General features: G+C 40.8%; 1 pseudogene; it reads left to right on the top strand.

Annotated features, from left to right (window-relative positions):
* Window positions 1–7,712: 7,712 nt before the first annotated feature.
* LOC130071000 (zinc finger protein 160-like) overlaps window positions 7,713–18,190 on the top strand; it is a 34,253-nt pseudogene continuing 23,775 nt past the window's right edge.

Genomic DNA, 18,190 nt, shown 5'->3' with positions numbered 1-18,190 from the left:
CCGGCTGGATGTACATTATCCCTTACATGTCATGTCTTTATCAGATAATTGTCTGAACAGGTGACACTCCGGACCCAGAACCCAGCGTACGCGAGCCGGCTGCATCATCCGACGCCGAGGGAGTTCATGAGGACTATTATTTTGATTTTGCAGATGAGGATCCCCTACCTCCTTTAATCCCTCCCTCAATACCTGAGGTATTAAAGTTGGACAACTGTGTTTAGTAGTTCAGGAGGAGTGTAACGGCACACTGGTCGCTCGATTCATGCATGTGTAACAAACAAATGCAGCTTGTGCTTTACTTAATTTGATGTGAATGACTGGCCTTGTAAATGTCTCATCATGCTATATTGTCATCGGGTGCTGGATTCGGTCTTTTGGTCAACTTGGTTTTCTTCCCATTAGCACAGGTTTTGTGTTTGGATCTGAGTGATCGTAAGCCTCATTGATGCTTAGTGGACTGAATTGAACTGAGCTGGACAATGACATCACGGTTTTCTCCAGAGTGGCTATAAATATAAATTAATTAATAACTTTTTTACAACAAAAATGAACCATAACTTACTGGACTATGATGCTATTTTCTTCTAGAAACAAACTTTGTTGCATTATTTTCCTGTTTTCACTGTAAAGCTGCTTTGAAACAATCTATTGTATAAAGCACTATATGAATAAAGGTGACTTGACTTGACTGCGCCTGTCTTCTCTATTTTTGATGAGCTGGTCCCGCCCAGCCTCCCTCTCCCACCTCCTCTCCATACATCTGCCCTGAATTTTGTTGTTTTTGCTAGTCCCTTTGTTCCTCTTCAGTCCCTTCTCCAGCCCTCAGCCACACCTGTTACCCAGTCCTTGCGGTCTCCAATCAACCCCCGAGTTCCTCATCAGCCTCCTCTCAGTGGCGCAGCTACACCTGGGGCCTGATGTGAGCCAGCTTCTCCCAGGCGTGGAGATCCTGTGGCTCAGATCCCATCGACCCATCGCCCAGCAGCCTTCGAGCTTTAAGCTCCACTGGACTCCCTCGGCCCATCGGCTCCGCCTGGGTCAGACATCGCCACGGACTTGAGGGCCATTCGCTGCTCTCCTGCCCTCCACCCCTACATAGGGGTTTGGCTCCGCCTCTCTTCAAGCTATGCCTCATTTACATGTATTCAATTAGCAGACGTTTTTATCCAAAGCCACTTACAAATGAGAACAATAGAAGCAGTTAAAGGTACAATATGTAGCTTTTTTGGCCACAAGAGGGCGCAGTTTCCAACAATAACAAATGCGTATGTTTATGACGCAGTGACGAGCTGAATGATGGGACTTGCTGTCAAGCTGATGGATCTAATAATGTTTATGGATGTTTGAAAACACTCATGTTTTTTAACATAACAGTGGTATGAAGCAGGTCGCGATTGCTAAAGAGACAGATATCACACGCGAGTCCCGCAGATATAAAGGAATAAGGACATTTAATTCTACAGAACTACACGCAAGTGCTGGATTACTCACACAGGTCAGTTTATTAGACGAATGAAACTTGTGAGGGAACGCAGCGCTGTTTCACTTGGTCTAACGCAGTGTTTCTCAAACTTTTTCTGCCATTCCCCACTTTGAAGGTAGGGAAGGGTTCGTGCCCCACCTGTCCTCATGCAATCGCCCCAACAAAATGTTAATAAACTAAGCTTTAAGTTAAAATGTATTTTATTAACATTACATTTAAAAAACATAAACATGACAGTAGATAAAAATAATAATGCAATTGTGTTTGTATTTTGCCTCTGATAACATCAAATTCAGAAACGGAGAAAATAAAAGTGTGGACTAAATGTGCTTTGCTTTATTTTGTCACTTCGCAAACTGCATCCAAAAAGAACAAACAAAATTGAAAAAGAATAATAAAAATCTCAGGGTTTTTCCTGGCTCAAAACGAGGCGGAGGTGGTAAAATCCTAATAATGTACGTATTTTAGGAAATTTTATAATAATAATTGTATTTTGTATTTTTCGAAGACTATCATAATAAGCTACTGTGTTTCCCACAGTATTTTGTGTGTGGTGTGGACCTCTGCACCCGGGTCCGGGGGCACGCTCCCCGGAAGAAAAGTTTGTACGTTTTAAAAAAAAATCATAAATATGGTGCACTTTGAAAGTTCAAAATTAAGTGATTTAATGTCTGCAATGAGCCGGTTTTTTAGTAGGCTACACATATTTTCTGAACCAGAAAATCGCCGCTCACCGCTTGACATCACAACTATTCAGTGTTTTCAACCACATAATGTTTATTTTAGGTTTCAGACATTTACATTCACATAAATAAGTTATTAAAAAGCAATACATTTAGAGTTTGTCAAATACACACTTATGTCTATGGAAGCGGGAATAATAATTATTTCCATTATAATTAGACGACACGTATTATTCATATCAAATACACATCGTGTAAGTAAATTTCAAGTTTACTCTATGCTTCTCCCAGTTCACCAGCCACTTAACGTTACTTTCATTTCGGGAGAAGTGGATAAATTGACGTTTGTTAAATCCAACAGGTCCGATCCTCTAAAATCCGGCATAAACTAGCGCCCATCGCGTATAGCTCAACTAAGGTGTTTAAACAACAAAACACATCCACTTGCTCATATTTGACAATCGGAATATCAGATATTTCCTGCTATAGCCAACACATTTGTGAAATAAAAGCAGATAATCAGTCATTCAGCGCTATTGTGGCTGCGGTGTGACAAGCAATGACGCGTCACCATGGAAACCATAAAGGGATATGATCTAAATAACGGGCGCCTCTAAAAACTTTTAAACTTACGTGTGAAAAGGTTAAGTAAGGCTTCCATTTAAATGTGTCGTTGTTTTGTTTTGAGTTTATGCTCAATAAATAAAGGAATTAATAGAGATGGGCACAAAAATTACCATATTTTCCAAGAGGTCCTCGCTGCAGCCTGTAGCACGATGACGTAGCTGGATGGTCCAATACGTAGTGGATGGAGGTGTGTTTTGCTGACGTCATATACGCATGCGCACTAGTCAAGTCAAGTCAACTTCATTTATAGCGATTTTAACAATGTAGATTGTTTCAAAGCAGAGATAAACATATAATTTAAGGTAAATGAGATTGTTTTGGCTTTATAGCGGTTCTTAAATAATGTTTAAGAACCTGTGATAAACGCTGATGGCGTTCATATGCGCATTAAGAATTGATTATATAGTTAGAGTAGGTGTAGAGAGAGTAGAGAGTTGGTGAACGATCGCACGTGCTTTGATCTTCCAAGAAGAATAAAGTTAAATATAAATGGTCACTTGAGTATGGAAGCTCATTTCCGCCACAGAATAAAACCTTTAAAAATATATAATTGCGACTTTTTCCTCACAATTGCGAGTTTATTTAACGCAGTTCTGACTTTATATCTCACAATTCTGAGAAATAAAGTCAGTATGCAAGATGTAAAGTCTCAATTGCATGTTATAAAGTCAGAATTGCTTGAAATAAAGTCAGAAATTCTGCCTTTTTTTCCTTGCAATTCTGAATTTATAATAGGCCTACATAATTGGGAGTTTACGTCTCCCAATTCTGAAATTTTTTCTCATAATTGTGAGATATAAACTCGCAATTGCAAATTATAAAGTCAAATTCTAAGGGAAAAAAATTGCTTATTTTTTTAACCCCAGAATAGTTTAATATCTCACAATTCTGACATTAGGATAACACGCAATTGCGACTTATCATGCGATTCTGACTTTATATCTCCCAATTGGTATTATAAAGTCGAAATTCTGACTTTTTTCTCGCAATTCTGAATTTATAACACATAATTGAGATTTTATATCTCCCAATTCTGACATGTTTTCTTAGAATTGTGAGATATAAAGTCGCAATTGCGAGTAATAAAGTAAAATTTTACCTCAGAATAGTTCTCTCACAATTCTGACTTTATAACACACAATTGCGACTTTATATCATGCAATTCTGACTTTATATCTCCAATTTGCGTATTATAAAGCCAGAATTTCACTAGCCTCGCAATTGCGACTTTATATCACGCAATTCTGACTTTATAACCTGCAATTGCGACTTCAATTCTGAGATAAAAAGTCAGAATAGTGAGATAAAAAGTTACCTTTTTTATTTCTCACTCTGTGGCGAAAACAAGCTTCCATAGCCTACCATATGTAGCCTATTGCAGACACTGAACAGCAAATCAAGAGGAACCGTAGGCTACAGATCACTGTGGAAAAATGAGTAGGCTATAGCCGTCAAAGAAGGAACTCTTACCAGGCAAAATATCAAGCACTTTTTTTTGTTTTTGTTTTTACATCTGACAAGATTTATTTTCTTGATGCTGTTATTATTTTTGCATTTTCCCATGAATGTGTACTGGTATTTTAAAATGTTTACAGACTTTATTGTATTGTACCTTTAAAATTACAAAGACAATTAGCCTACTTGATTCATTTTTGCTTCCACTTAAGAGCAAATGTGACCTGAATAAAATAAAATGGCTTTAAAAAAAAAAAAAAAAAAAAATAGTTCTATATACACGCATAAATAAAAACAAAAAACTTGCGGTGCTGAGGACATGCTATTAATCTATCAAATTTAGGTTTAAAATCATGTGATTTAAAATGTTGTAAAATTAACTATTTTGCATAGTCTATGTCTGAAACTCGGATAAGCAACCGAGTAAATAATTATATGTATGTAAATAATTACTTATTTATCAATAATTACTTATAACTATTTAGCAGTACTATACTACACAGGTTAGAACATCATATCAATGTTGAGCATACATGTCACTTAAAACCAGCGCATGCGAATTATAATCCAGAGATCGACACTGCGCATGCGTATATGACGTCAGCAAAACACACCTCCATCCAATACGTATTGGACCATCCAGCTACGTCATCGTGCTACAGGCTGCAGCGAGGGGTGTCTCATATTTTCTCCCGTTTGTCGCGCCCCACTTGTCATGTTTCCATTCCCCACCAGTGGGGCGCGCCCCACACTTTGAGAAACGCTGGTCTAACGTTACACTATCACACTAAACGGCATTTAAATGTGTGTTGAAAGTTATAATGTTATTCTACGTGTTAGTTCGTTTTCTATACGAAACTAGCAGCTAGATCAAGATTAGAATAACGTACATATTCTAACATGTCATCATGTTGAGCTAACGTTATATAACATTGATTTGTTTTATGTACATTTGCTCACCTGTCTAATAAAGCTGTCGAGTCGTGACTCGTGAAGCTCTGTCGAGTCCAAGTTAGTCGCGGACGTGGAGCTCTCGGCATCTCAAAAACCCCACGCTGATATTGATCCTCATTTTAGTTCTCCTTGTTTGTCCCAAAGTCTGCTTGCCATGGTTTATGTTTGAACGAAACAAGAACTTTGTGCCGGTAAACGTTACGCATTACGCAGTTGTCCACGTCTGTCGCCATGGTTACATCATGGCTATGGCATGGCAGTTCGAGCGGAAACCGAGGATAGCGCGGATATTGCGTCATTGACAGGCGACATTTTTTTCCGGGACGGCCACTTATTTTAAATTGGAATTTCTCTGAAATAAAAAATCTTTGGAGACTTTTGGGATATTGTAAGTACACAACTGCAGGAAATATATCACACTGTGCAAGTGATTTTTGGATATTTTATTACAAAATTCTTACATATTGGACCTTTAAACTAACAATAAGACAACAATATGTAAGTGCTATGACCCTTCCCAGTTTAGTCTAACGCAGTATATGTACTTTTATTTTTTTTTAATGGCTATAGGATAGAATAGAAGAGAAAGTGTTAGTATTAAAGGGGTCAAGTGTTGCCTCAGCCCTCAATCCCCCACGCTCCCTCCTTCCTTCACCTCTTATGTTACGGCGCTAGGTTGCGCCTTCCGGGAAGGGAAATGATGTCACAATATCACGCTGTTTGGACATTTTTTTTGTTTTGCACCATTTTTTCGCCTTTGTCATAGTTACTAATTTGATTCATCATCACTGTCAGCTGTGTATTAGGCTACGTCTACATTAATCCGGATACATTTGAAAACGGCGTTTTCGTTTAAAAACGCTCTCCATCCACACGTTCCCCTGACGTTTCAGTGTGGATGAGAAACTTTTGGAAAACGCCTGGAAACGCTAAATTCACCTGAGATGATACAGACAGAAAAATAAGTTATCGCGCAATTCTTCTGACACAATTTTATTTAGCAAAATATGTTGTGGATATTATTAATTTTATCTTCGTTTTTGTGCGCGTTTATGCAGCATAACCGTGACACCACTTTACATTAAAGTTCACTTTTACATGTTATAATGTTTGTATCTCATGAATAAATGGTTCACAGGTGTGCAATTTACATTACGGTTTACTTTCACAGGTTATTAATGTTTGTTACTCATAAATGTAAAATTCACAGGTGTCCACTTTACATTAAGGTTCACTGGTAACTAATATAAATTGAACTAATTAAGATTTTTATTATTAATATTTCATCAAGTTATGGTTGTGATCTTGTGTATTGTTTTTCAAAATAAAGTTTTATAATTTCATCTTAATGGAAGAACAGTTTTATTAAGAGATTGAGAAACTTCTGGTTAGAACATAGTAAGAAATGTGGCAGTCATGTGATATTAATGAGAAAATACAAATACAACACCCTTCAGTCTCACTATTTTTGCTGCATCACAAAATAAATCTGGTTTTGAGTAAAGTAAGTGTGAATAAATACATTAAGCATTTATAACATGTTAAAATGTCTCACAATTTGACAGGTATTGTGTTAGTCACCCTTTTTATTCATGCAGTTATGTTATAATAAATCAACCATTTATAATGCTTTTGTCAATGAGTTATTAGTGATTAAAAAACACCTTTATAAACCCTTTACAAAGGGAACCTTAATATCAAGTGTTACTGAGTTTTTAATAGCAATCTGAACCTGAGCAAACATACATTTATGTTGTATCTTATTTTATTGTCACAATAATGTTTATGATTGTTTAATTAGATTGACATACCTTTGTTTTTAATAAAGCTCTTAAAAAATGCATCAAACAAAAAAGTTCTCGACTCCTTAAATGGTTTCTGCACACAAACATTAGTTTAACCATTTACAGAATCTCACATATTAGATGTAGTTCAAACTGGTAGTTATCATTGATCAACATTAATTTAAATATGTATTTCACCAAGAATTCAACTCTGAACGCTGTTGATACATGTTTTATTATGTGTGTGAGAATTCTATGCACATTTCTGATTTTAGTGTGTGAACAGGACTTTTATTTTGGAGTGGAGATGTGACGTCATAAGGCTGCGCCGCTTTCCTGCATCTGTTGTGATTCGGCTAAAGAAAGGTTTGTGTTTTAAGCATTTAAAGTGTTTAAATCTATGCTAACTGGTTAGGCAATTTAATCGTTTTTACAAGCTATGTAAAATAAATTAATTCATATTGAATGTAATTTTATATTGCGTTATCTAACATTAATGGACGTTATTTTGTGAGTAAAGCAAATCCATACATGAGTAACAGAAAACAGAACTTTTACTAAATATAATCTACAAATTAATAAATATTGCATAAAATTTCAAAATATGAACCTACTGTGTAATGTGTGATCTTGTGATAATTTGTAATAATATTGTAAATTTACAATCATTTGTAAATAGTGTTTTATGAGTTTTTGTCTAATGGGTGATTAAAGTCCATTAACTCTCTCTCTGACTGACTCTCTTACCAGTGAACTGAACTACTGAACTAGATCTGATTGAGACGCTCTCAGAGATTTAGTTTAGAGTGTTTTTCTTTCTGTTAATTATTCTCATCTTAAATAGGACGAAGTGTTCATAAACAGAGGAAAAACTCCTGGTGAAGTGACTGAGATCCACGTGACTTTTATAAAGATGGCTTTTATTAAAGAGGAGATTGAAGACGTGAAGATTGAAGAAATATTCAGTGTGAAACAAGAAGAAACTGAGGAACACACAGGTTGGTTTCATTCTCAAAGCTGAACTCAGTCATTTGATCCTTATTAAAATGTCCACCTCTACATTGAGTGATATATTTTTTAAGTGAGTTTTAATTAAAGTGGTTTTACTTGACACTGAGCGCTTTAAATTAGGCCAAATACAGAAGTTGCCTTAAAAAATGATTTTGAGTAACATTAAACCCAATATCTACTTAGCCTATTTTTATGTAAAGATATATTTATTGGGAATATACATAAAAGTGTGAAATATGTAAATGCACTCGGAGTATTAGCACATTCCTTTTTCTCAGCGTAACAATTAACAAGAACATAAAAGAGAAAAAAAGAAAATATAAGTAAATGAAATGCACAATTATAGAACCCCAAAATGGTTAAACATACAAATAAAATAATAAATGAAAATTACAAAGTCCTGAAGTAAAACAATAAAATGTGTAAAAATATATGTAATAATGATACATAAATTAGTCAGTTATAAGTGTCTAACAGGGGTAAGGCATCAAGAAAAGGGCTCAGCACTGGAACCGTTTCACAGCTTGTATCACTCCGCTTACTCAGACTGTCATGGCGGTCAAGCAAATCCACCATATTTTTTACAAATTACTAATGTTTTATGGAAGGTAGTTATAAGAATTTTTTAGGCGAGATTGTAGTTATTTAGACGTCAAATATGTGACTCATATATAAACATATAATTTGCCACTGGCTCTTATGTACTTTGTGGTTAAACATGAGATATAATTCATTTGGGGGGATATCAAACGGGCAATCTTTGGCATAAGGGGAAGATTAAGTTTCATAACTTTATATTTAGGCTATTTTTAACTTGAATCCTTTGCTAGAGTACTGCTTTTGTACATTTGACTGAATTGTTTGCTTGTGTTTATTTCCTATTTTCTTCTATAATGACTAGTAGTTAATTTAAATAAATATTATTTTATATATATCATATGGTTTATTGAGAAATTGTCCAATAGTGATCGTGATATGGACTTCAGTGAAAGTTACATCATTACACCATTAGATGGAGGCAAAGACTGTCTTTGAGTGAGTCAGTAGCAAATTGAAAGGGACTGGTTGTAAACAAGTTGTGTAGCGATGTCATGGGAAATCCCCTTAACTTTTTAAAGGACAAAGATATCGCTTTCCTCAGCAGACATTCAGACTCATTTTTTATAATACATATAATATTATGGACATTAAACTGAAGAATGAAAAAAACAAAACACTAAAAAGTGGCAAAACACTCGTTTAGTCGATCTTTCTCACGTAATACTCTACAAAATAAAAAAGCTTCAATGAAGCGAATTACTTCGTTGCTAAAGGGACATTTTAGAAATGGCTCAACTGTCAACTTGAAGTAGTTTTACACAAGTAAACAGTTTTTAAAGATACTTTGGTGTTGTTTCTTATTTACACACTTGTGCCGTCAAACTGATGTTAAAACGCAATATCACACTCGTAGTCATGCGATATGGCTGTATAACAGCATACTGTGATTACCTACAGCACTAACGCAAATAAAATAAATTAATGAAGCATGCGAGTTGCCACATTTTGTTTCTTTCATTTTCAAGCTTTAGGTCCCCCTTAACACTTTCCCTGCCCGCGTTATTAAAAAAAATGAGACAACGCCTCCAGAATATTTTGACGAATGAATATCTGAATAGGCCTTTATGTCAAAATAATGAACGGAATCTGCTTTTATTATCAACCCTTGAATGTTGGGTCAGTTTCATTAAAAAAGCTACATTTTGAACAAAAAGCTGAGGAAAAGTTTTAACATCTGGTTCAGTTTCAGAACGATGATCAAAACAGAGTAGTTTGTGTGTCTTATAACTAGGTTAAAATATACTTGATCACTGCTGCTATCGCTCATCTCTTCTTCTTCATCTGTGTTTTGATCGGGAGATTCTGTTCTCTTTCAGAAGATGCGTAATAGCGCCCCCTACCGTATAACAGTGAAAACAAAGATTGCCGTAAAATTCTGTCAATGGCGGAAAAAGTGTTGTGTAATGAATGATGGAAAATCTTGTCAATGTCAGGGAAAGAGTTAATGTCAAAATCAGTCGATTCATGTAATGTGACTGTCGTAAAATGTAGCCGTGCTTGATATTTAAAAGAGTTTAAAAGAGTGAAACACGAACAATACGTGCCTAAGCAGTCAATTACACAAAAATATGTAGAGTATTCTCAAGGAAGTTATTTCTTTAGTGAATATAAACATACTCGGTTACTAACGTAACCTCGGTTCTCTCTAGAAGAGGGAACGAGTACTGCGTAATGTCTTACGCTAGGGAAAACCTCTTTTCCACGGGATATTGAAGCCAAAAATTATCCTTAATTTTGAATTAATGTAAAACGCGTTGCGGCAGCATGCTCGCGTGCCTATTGGCTGTCCTGAGGCAACTGCAGCAGCCTATCGAGAGAGGCCCTTGGTGACGTCAGATCGTCACTACGTCACCTCCCGCCTAAGCGGGCGTGGCCTGGGCCTATAAATATAGCTCGATGGGCTAATATAATCTGGTTTTTCATCGCCGAAGCAAACCAGAGCGTGTTGCAGGCACGGCAAAGATACGCAGTACTCGTTCCCTCTTCTAGAAAGAACCGAGGTTACGTTAGGTTCTCTTACGAGAGGTTCTCTCGTACTGCGTAATATCTTACGCTAGGGGAACACAGTGTAAAACGCTGTGCGTGCTGGGATCCAACACCAAAGTCCCAAGGGCAGGTGCCCGGGGCTCATATAGTGCATAATCACCAGGGACTCACAAAGAGTCTGAGAAGAGAGGCTAGAAGCGTAATTCCCAATAATTTAGCGTCCTAAGGGAGCTAATCACATCAACAGTGTTCCACACAGTCAGGGTGAAAATGTTCGGCCTGAACTGTGTAACAGTATGGGTCTTACTTCTGCCCATGGAGTAATTTTAACGATCAGCGAGCGGTGCTCAAGCGGTTGCAGTATTCTGAGCCGAAGCAACGGGGCAGACAATACTGATTTTAGACCGAAAGTAGTTTAGCCTGTAAGGCGGGAACCTCTAGGTTATAAAACCTTATAAATGTAGACGGGGAGGCCCAGCCTGCCTCCATACAGATATCCTGTAAGGTAATCCCGCTAGACCAAGCCCACGACGAGGCCATGCCTCTCGTGGAGTGTGCTCTGACACCTAAAGGACACTTCACGCCTTTTGACGTGTATGCCAGCACTATGGCATCAACTATCCATCTGGATAGGCTCTGTTTCGATGCGGCTAGTCCCTTAGCACGTCCGCTGAACGAAACGAAGAGCTGCTCAGTCTGTCTGAAAACAGACGAGCGAGACACATAAGCTCTTAATGCCCTGACTGGGCAAAGGAAACTCGCGTCTTTTTCCTTGTTGTAAACCGGCAGGGCAGACAGGGAAATAACCTGAGCCCTGAACGGTGTGTTGAGGGATTTAGGCACATATCCCTGTCTTGGTTTGAGTATGACTTTCGAGTCATTTGGCCCAAATTCCATACACGTTGTGCTTACTGAGAGCGCTTGTAAATCCCCTATGCGCTTCACTGAAGCAAGAGCCATAAGAAACACTGTCTTGAATGGCAGATGTTTCATGTCCGACGAGTGGATTGGCTAGAACGGGGCACCTTTCATGGCTTCCAGAACCGTGGAAAGGTCCCATATGGGGATTGAGGGGGGTCTGGGAGGATTCAGCCTCGTAGCTCCCTTAAGGAAGCGGATGACCAGATCGTTCTTCCCCAGTGACTGGCCAGTCACGGGTTTTGTAAACGCCGCTATGGCCACCACGTAAACTTTGAGCGTGGATGGGGTTCTGCCCTTATCCAATAGCTCTTGAAGGAAGGTGAGAACTTCCGTAACCCCGCAGTCTAAGGGCGAAAAGCCTCGGGCTTTGCACCAGCCAGAAAACACAGACCACTTTGAGGAATAGAGTCGTCTAGTAGACGACGCTCTAGCCTGCTTGATCGTGTTTAACACTCCCTCCGGGAGGTTTGCGGGTACCCGTTGATGGCCCATGCGTGTAGGGACCACAGCTCCGGGCGAGGATGCCAAATCGAGCCCTTGGCCTGAGAGAGGAGGTCTTTCCTCGTCGGTATTGGCCATGGGGCAGTGCTCGTCAGCTGCATCAGAACTGGGAACCAAGCTTGGTTTTTCCAGAGCGGAGCCACAAGCAGCACTGAGCATCCGTCTTCCCTGATTCGTTCCAATACCTGAGGCAGGAGCGAGACAGGGGGAAACGCATAGAGCGGGTAGCGGGGCCAGACGTGGGCCAGCGCATTCCTGCTCTTGGAGAAAAACTTCGGACAGTGAGCGTTTTCTTGGGACACGAACAGGTCTACCTGCGCTCTGCCGAATGTCTCCCACAGCAGTAGGACCGTCTGCGGGTGCAGAGACCATTCTCCTGCTGGAACATTGTTTCTGGACAGTCTGTCTGGTCCCAAATTCAGGTGACCAGGCACATGTGCTGCTCTTAATGAGCGCAGATTGTGCTGAGCCCAGACCAGGAGGCGTTCCGTCAGCCTGTAAAGGTTTCGGGACCTGACCCTGGCGATTTATGTAGGCCACCACTGACATGTTGTCAGAGCGGACCAAGACGTGGTGACCTTTTATTCGGGGACAAAAACGCCTCAGCGCGTTGTCGACTGCCATCATTTCTAGACAGTTTAAGTGTAGGAGCTTCTCTCGTTCTGACCACTGGCCAAAGAACGGTCTGCCCTCGAGCAGCGCTCCCCATCCCGAGTTGGAGGCGTCCGTGGACACCACTTTCACACTCGAGGAAGTCCCCAGGTTTACACCTGACTGGTACCAGTCGAGTGCTCTCCAAGGTTTCAGAGCTTTGATGCATTTCTAAACGACCTTGAGGCAAAACAGACCGGAGGCCCATGCCCGAGGTGGTACTCGTGCTTTTAGCCATAACTGCAGTGGGCGCATGCGAAGCAGACCCAACTGGAGTACTGATGATGCTGAGGCCATGAGACCCAGCATTTTCTGAAACCTTCTGAGCGGGACTATATTGCCACAGCGGAAGGATTTCATGATGCGCTGAATGTTCAGTCTGCGCTCTGGCGACAGCCGCGCTGTCATAGAAAGCGAGTTCAGTTCTGTGCCCAGAAAAAATATTCTCTGACTGGGAGACAGCGAACTTTTCGCCCAATTGACTCTGAGACCCAGATTCTCGAGATGCTCGAGTGATATGGTCCTGTGTTCTATGAGCTCTGAATATGATCGAGCTAGAATCAACCAATCATCCAAGTAGTTCAAAATTCGCATGCCCCGAAGTTTCAGGGGTGCGAGAGCCGCGTCCATGCACATTGTAAATGTACGGGGTGCTAGGGACAGGCCGAACGGTAGGACTGTGTATTGATATGCCTGGCCCTCGAAGGCGAATCTCAAGAATCACCTGTGACGTGACGCTATTTGTATTTGAAAATATGCGTCCTTCAGATCTATTGACATAAACCAGTCCCCTTGGCAAATCTGCGCGAGGATTTTCCTGGTTGTGAGCATTCTGAACTGGCGTTTCACAAGCACTTTGTTTAGCTGTCTTAGATCCAGAATGGGTCTGAGACCCCCGTCTTTTTTCGGTACCAGAAAATATCTGCTGTATAAGCCCCCTTCGCTCTGAGCTTAAGATAAAGGCCCCTTTGCTCAATAGTTTCGCTATTTCAGCTCGATCACGGCGGGCAGCCTGGCCGCGCTCAATTCCCTTATAGCAGTGTGCTGAGAGAGAGAGAGCGGGGCGAGCCCCGTGGGGCTTATGTCTGTGAGTGAATGTGGGCGTGAGACAGTGGCCACATTTACTGCACTGAAAACACCGTCGGCCTGAGCTGACTGTATGTGTGTTGGTTTTGTTTTTACAGAAACCGTGGGACATGCAGTGTGTAGTGTTTGTGGGCACTGGGTTGTGGGCCCATTCACTACATTTAATACACAATCGACATGAGTCGATTTTATTTGTGCGAGCCCTGTATTGTGGCGGGCTGTGTTTGTGTGTAGAAATGAACACTGGGTTGTGGGCATTTTTATTACACTCATAACACCATCGGCCGTGGCCGGGACACCAGAAATTACACTCTTTATGTGATTCATCTGGGTCGCCGTAAAAACGGCGTTTGTGTACAGGCAAGCGGGCCGCGGTACCGACTTGTTTACTGCAGAATACATTGGAACAGTCGCATTCTCTGGAACTGAACGAGCGAAAAGCTTTGGTGGAAGTCTGGCCGCGGCGAGACCTGAACACCGTCGTTTTCCTAGGAGGGCTAGGAAGACTTTGGGGCCTCGGGTTTTATCTCAATATTCGGCAGGGGCCCATGCGGAGGGGGGCGGCGGGCAGCAGAGCGAGAGCGTGGTCTCTGGTCCCGGGCTTGACGGCGCTGTGAAGCGGCAGTGGCGGGCGGCGGCTGTGGCTGAGAGCTTCGAGCAGACAGCTGTTTTGAGCGACCTGCTGCGGAACTAGAGCGCTTCGGGAGGAAGTGCCTCATAGCCTGTGACGTCTTCTGAACCTCGGCGAATCTATCCGCGAAATCTTTGATGGATGAACCAAAGAGGCCAGCTGGGGAGATGGGCGCGTCGAGGAACACAGAGCGCTCCGAGTCCGGCATATCCGATAACGTCAGCCAAAGGTGTCTCTCAGCGACGGTGAGACAGGCCATGGTCCGCCCAATTAATGTCTTTATGTCTGTTGTTTTGTGGCATTAAACTTTGGTTAACTTGTAGTTGTCTCTTTTAGATCTGACGGCACTTAAATTGGAGAGTCAAGAACTAAATGAAATGGAAGAGAAAGATCAGTATGGGAAAGATCATGATTTCATAACTGGAGAAAACTCTTTTAGTTGCTCACAGACTGAAAAGATTTCCTCACAAAAAATCCCTCAAAAGATTGGAAAGAGTTTCACTGAAAAACGAGACAAAGTCCACATTAAAATTCATACTGGAGCAAAGCCATTCAAATGTAATCAGTGTGGAAAGAGTTTCACAAGAAAAAACAGCCGTAACAGACATGTAAAAATTCACACTGGAGAGAAGCCTTTTGCATGCAAATTGTGTGGAAAGGGCTTCACTGATAAAGGAAACATTAAAGTCCACATGAGAATTCACACTGGAGAGAAGGCGTTCACCTGCCAACAGTGTGGAAAGAGTTTCACTCAAAAAGGACATCTTGATGGCCACATGAGAATTCACACTGGAGAGAAGCCTTTTACCTGCAAATTGTGTGGAAAGAGCTTCACTGAAATAGGAAACCTTAAAAAACACACGAGCATTCACAATGGAGAGAAGACGTACACCTGCCAACAGTGTGGAAAGAGTTTCACTCAAAAGGGATATCTTAAAGGCCACATGAGAATTCACACTGGAGAGAAGACGTTCTACTGCCAAGAGTGTGGAAAGAGTTTCACTCAAAAAGGAACCCTTAAAGTCCACATGAGATTTCACAATGGAGAGAAGCCATTCAAATGTAATCAGTGTGGAAAGAGTTTCACAAGAAAAAACAGCCATAACAGACATGTAAAAATTCACACTGAAGAGAAGCCTTTTGCATGCAAATTGTGTGGAAAGGGCTTCACTGATAAAGGAAACATTAAAGTCCACATGAGAATTCACAATGGAGAGAAGGCGTTCACCTGCCAACAGTGTGGAAAGAGTTTCACTCAAAAAGGACATCTTGATGGCCACATGAGAATTCACACTGGAGAGAAGCCTTTTACCTGCAAATTTTGTGGAAAGAGCTTCACTGATATAGGAAACCTTAAAAAACACACAAACATTCACAATGGAGAGAAGACGTACACCTGCCAACAGTGTGGAAAGAGTTTCAATCAAAAAGGAAACCTTAAAGTCCACATGAGAATTCACACTGGAGACATGCAAACTGTGTCGGAAGAGCTTCACAACAGAAACAACCCTTAGTTATCATATGAACATTCACACAGGAGAAAAGCCCACATGTGATCAGTGTGGAAAGAGCTTCAAACATAAAAGAACCCTTAATTGCCACTTGAGAATTCACTCATGAAGTGTTGAAAAATATTCAATCTAAACTAACACCTAAAAGGACACCTGAACCCTCTGGGGTCGACTAACACACCAGAGCATTCGGCTGGACTTTTTTCACATTATAGCAGCAAAATCGACTTAAAATACTCTGGCATTTATGGTCATACAGATAAAAGCCATACTTCATGCGAAACTGTAAAGGATTTTACCTTTAGGTGTAGGTGTTCACTCACAAAGCAAAACATTGTGCTTTGTAAAATAAAGAAAACAGAGTGTGCTTTCTGTTGTCTCTGTGAACTTTTTTCTGGTGCGCTTCACAAAAACAAAACTCATCGAATACTTGTCACACAGAGATGAACAATAAAAGAGAGATTTCCAGTCGTTCTTGTGTTAGCTCATTACTGCTAATGTGAAAACCTACGGACAGTGCGCGCTATTCACATGGCAATGATGTGAGGTGATCCATAAAAACTGTCAATGCATATTTAATTTAGCCTTTATTTTATCAGGAGAAGACCTCACTGAGATTAAAAATCTCTTTTACAGGAGTGTCCTGGCCAAGATAGGCGTCCCACAAATGCAAATATAAAAAAACCCCAAAAAACACTAGAGTTGTCAAAAAGTACTGATTTCGGTACTAAATCTTTTACAAATGTGACGCTTTGAGTGCTATTGAGCGGCATCGTAAACACCTCTGCGTGATTGTACTCATGCGCTCATTGGATTTTGTATTGTCTGTAATTGGCTACAATGAAAAAATAAATATACATCAATAACGCTCTTCACCGAGCCCTTACACAGATACAGACGAGAGCGTTTGAAAGCAGGCGTCTATCAGCAGACCAGTCTGCTGATAGACTCATGCTTGTGCTTTCAAATGCTCCCGCTCCTGTTTTTTAAAATGCTTTCAAACACTTCCTTGTGCTCTCAAACCCTCCCGTGCGTTGATCATTGTAGCCAATCACAGACATATGCGATGAGCACGTGAACACAATGGTCAATGAGAGGCTGGTACGATTCCACTCAAAGCATCACAATTTAAAAATTTCAGTACAGACTTTTTTACCGAAGTCCATAGTTTTTGTCAACTCTACAACATGATAAAATATCAATAAAAGAACAGCCTTTAGCCCTATTCGCATGCATACGTATTACCTGGTGACCTCTAGTCATTTGTAATAATTGCGGAGGTTGTCTGTGATCTTAATCCCGTGCAAATCGTCCATGTCTGTAATTTGTAAAGAAATAATTTCCCCGCAAATGACCTACCATATTTTGCCGAAAACGGAGGTCCTGTGATATATATAATATTACATCAACCGCCAAACTGCCAACATGTTGGGTCCAGTACCTCTAGAGAAGAGGGTAGCAGTTAACATCTACAAGCTTGCCAGTAATGTTAAGTTCCACGTTGCCAACCTGTTTGGTATTGGAACCAGCACCGCCTGTAATATCTTCTGGGAGGTGTGTGAGACACTGAGTAAACTCAGGAGGGTTTTTGTGAAGAGGCCAAAAACTGTCCCTGAAGTCCAAGCCATCATCACAGGATTTGAGAGGAAGACAGGATTCCCCATGTGTGCTGGGGCTTTGGATGGCTCGTACATCCCAATCGTACAGCAAGCTATCCCACCGACTATTATAACAGAAAAGGATGATACAGTGTTCTTCTTCGAGGTCTTGTAGACCACACTTACAGCTTCCTTGATTTTGATGTACAAGTGCTTACGACCTTTTGATCTAAATGGTTGTGGAAAACTTCTTGGGTTACGACTAGGGTTGGGTACCGAAACTCGGTGCCAATAGGGAACCGGTTCCGACGTAAACGGTAGTAACCAGACCGAATAAGAACGACAATTTCGGTGCCTGATTTCGGTGCCTGACTTAATTAGGCACACACACACGCACAGTCTCTTCTGTCTCGCATGCGCGCTCTTGCTCGCAAGGTTTGGCTGCATTTCACGTGTAAAATTACGCGTCAGAAGGCCCTCTGGGTGTGCCGATAGTCTGAATCCCATATAGAATCAAGCCAATGCATTGGCTAATGGCGCGGGCGCCGCCTCGACGCACTTACGTCGTCATATTTTGTTGGCGCGCGCGCCATCTGCTCCTCAGATTTCTCTGCCGAAAAAGGAAGCTGGTCGGCAGCGCGAGGAGCTTGGCAGCGTCTCGTTCCCTATTGAGAGAACATAGGTTACACCAGTAACCAGAGATGT

The sequence above is a fragment of the Rhinichthys klamathensis genome, unplaced genomic scaffold (genome assembly GCF_029890125.1).
Source record: "Rhinichthys klamathensis goyatoka isolate OS25496 unplaced genomic scaffold, OSU_Roscu_1.1 h1tg000018l_1, whole genome shotgun sequence".
In the NCBI taxonomy this organism is placed as follows: domain Eukaryota; kingdom Metazoa; phylum Chordata; class Actinopteri; order Cypriniformes; family Leuciscidae; genus Rhinichthys; species Rhinichthys klamathensis.
The sequence above is the reverse complement of the archived record's forward strand: the minus strand, read 5'-3'. Positions and strand labels throughout refer to the sequence as shown.